This window comes from Pseudochaenichthys georgianus, chromosome 15 (assembly GCF_902827115.2).
Source record: "Pseudochaenichthys georgianus chromosome 15, fPseGeo1.2, whole genome shotgun sequence".
NCBI lineage: Eukaryota > Metazoa > Chordata > Actinopteri > Perciformes > Channichthyidae > Pseudochaenichthys > Pseudochaenichthys georgianus.
In genome coordinates this window covers 30,388,140-30,391,445 of record NC_047517.1, presented here as the reverse complement: position 1 = coordinate 30,391,445, position 3,306 = coordinate 30,388,140, and positions in this window count along the sequence as shown.

Below are 3,306 nucleotides of genomic sequence, written 5' to 3'. Positions count from 1 at the left end.
CCATGAACACATGTGATATTTATCCTGCCATCAAAATCAGCTATTGCATTGCTAAGTAAGCTGGACTTCACCAAGGTTTGTGAACTACCAGTGTCATTATTATCTTTTCAATTTACACACGGCATCTATTGCACGTCTGTCCGTCCTGGGAGAGGGATCCCTCCTCTGTTGCTCTCCCTGAGGTTTCTCCCATGTTCCCTTTAAACTGTGGGTTTTCTTCGGAAGTTTTTCCTTGTACGATGTGAGGGTCTAAGGACAGAGGGTGTCGTATTGTCATACTGATATTCTGTACACACTGTGAAGACCACTGAGACAAATGTAACATTTGTGATATTGGGCTATATAAATAAACATTGATTGATTGATTGATTGATTGATTGATTGATTGATTGATTGATTGATTGATTGATTGATTGATTGATTGATTGATTGTCAGCTAGGGCTTTCACTGTTTGACCATTTACAGTGACATCTACTACGTGTCTATGTGGAACAATTCCACTATCAGTAACATTAGCATGGTCAACACTTTCTGCACGAGGTACTGAACACATCTCAACCGACTTGGACACAATGAAGCCTTGTGACCAGGTTGCTGACAGTTGTAACATATAAAGTTCGTTTTTAAGTTTGGATATGCAGGTTTCTTACCAACCCCAGTGTCCACGCTCTCAACAGTTGGCCAAGTGTGAGGTTTGCTCTCCCCAAACCTTGGCTTCCCAACAGTCACTCTTTTATTTGAAGGTTCCCTGTGGGCCGCTGCATACCGTTCTGCCAGATCTGCCGCTTCCTCCCCAGTCTAGGGATTGTGTTCCTTGACCCAGGTGCGGACGTCTGGTTGAAGCACACGGAGGTACTGCTCCAATCTCCTCCTTAGTACGGCTATTCGGTCTCATCCATCTTTTGTAAAGCCCCTTAATACGGTTGTAGGTTTCTCTTACAGTCTCTCCCACTGGCAAAATGGTGCTCCGGAACCGCTGTCTGTAAGTCTCTTCAGTCACATTAAACTTCATTAACACTGCTGCTTTAACTGCTTCATATGACTCTGACTGTTCCTCATCCATTCCAGCATAGGCCTCAAGAGCTCTTCCTGTCAACAAGGTTACTACTCTGGCGGCCCATTCAAATGGCTGCCACCCCCATGTTCTGGCCATCCGTTCAAACCGAACAAAAAAACGTTCTGGGTCTTCACCTTCTTTGAAGTCAGGTATCTTTGGCTCACTTACATAGGGCCTTGCTGTCCGGATTGGTGGATCAATATTCTGCAGAGGCTGGACAGGCCAATCGGATAAGGAGGCAGGCCTGCTAGTTTGAAGTGGCTTGAATTTTCCATGTGGCTCACCTTTTAGCAGGTGTGTCGAGGTTTCAGCTTGTAGCCTTGGATTATCAGCACGCATTGCATAGGGATGCTGTTGAACAGGGTCATAGTATACTTCTGAGTCCTGCCTTGACTTTGAAACCATGTCACTTCTTAATTGTTTCATCTGTTCAAAAAGTATTGCCTCAGTCTGCTTAGACCTGTGCACAAACTCTCTAATTTATTCCATGAAGCTTACTGTAGCGAGTTCCTCACCCCCAGTATGGGCTGTAAACACTTTGGGCCGAACCACCAGCTCTTCTTCATCTTCTTCACTTTCAGCTGCCACAGCTCCCTCACGTGGAGATCCTTCTTCCGTTGTCCCTCGTCTTTTTTCTTCCTCCATGTCTGGCAAGGCTGTGGCCCTTGCCTGACGACCTCTTCCACGTCCACCTTTCATTTAGTCACTGTCCTCTAAGACTCCTCACAGGCGTTTAAATATCCCACCACTGCCACCAATTGTTACGCGTTTAAATATCCCACCACTGGGTATTATATGGTTGTAATAACGGTTTAAAATGTATGCAATAGGTATGGATTAATGTGTAATGTCGGTGTATTAACAGTATTATATAGGTGTAATATGGCTGTAATATGGGTGTATTAAGGGTGTAATATGGGTGTAATGCTGGTGCAATGCTGGTGTAATATAGGTGCAATAATGGTGTAATATAGTGTAATAAGGGTGTATTAATGGGTAATAATCGGGCGCAATAACAGTGTAATATGGGTGCAATAACAGTGTAATGTGGGTGTAATAATAGTGTAAATTGGGTGTACTAATGCATAATATGGATGTGTTACGTTCACTCTTTGCTAGGGGTAAGAAAGGGGAACGACACGACCAGTTTGTAATTGGTATTGGTTACCGGTGGGTTTATTTATGACGGCAACTGAACAAAACAATGATAAACACACGAACAGCCTGGACCAACAACGGACCAAACAACACAGGACTCCAAAAGAGAGTTGCACAGTAGGCTACAAAAGAAAGAACGTACCTCACTTCTAAAGTGGAACAAAACACTAAACAAAAGGAGACTGTGTGGAAACACAGCTGTTGCTGGTCAACCGGTGCTAATCACCGGGGTCTAAGCAATATACACAAATGCTGATCTACAGGCGCTAAGCTAACCTGGGTCTAAGCTGTTTCACAATGTCACTAATCTAAATGCGGGTCTACAGGAGCTAAGCAACCTGGATCTACGCAACACACACACACCAACCCTACTCTAAACACAGAATACCAAGACACACTGCTAACCAGTGAGATCACACAGAACCCTACAGACTATACTGCTAAGCAGTCTAACGAGGCACAGAAAATACACTGCTACGCAGTCTAACAGAATCACAGGATGAAGGCTTTGTCACAAGTAGAGGGTTGAGGCATCTGTCACAAAATACAGGGCCTCCAGACGGATGTTCGTGCCCAGCCTTTATCCTCCTCCCCCGGATGACGTGGCAGAAGCGGGCAGGGCTTGAGTGACGTCTGTCCAATCCCCGCGAATGTTGTGAGGTCGGGGCGGCCACTGACAGCATAGGAAGGCACAGCTCATTTGCATACACACAACGTTAAAGGCACAAGGTAGCAGCGGCTGTAACAGGATGTAATAACAGTGTGATATGGGTGTACTAATGCATAATATGGATGTAATAACAGTGTGGTATGGGTATTATGCATTCATGTTGGTGTATTAACAGTATTATATAGGTGTAATAATGGTGTAATATGGGTGTAATGATTGTGTAATATGGGTGTAATGATTGTGTAATATGGGTGTAATAATAATAAGGGTATGATATGGTTGTATTAAGGGTGCAATAAGGATGTAATGCTGGTGCAATAATGGTGTAATATGGGTGTATTGATGGATAATATGGGTGCAATAACAGTGTAATATGGGTCTTAGAACAGTGTAATATAGGTGAAATAACAGTGTAACATG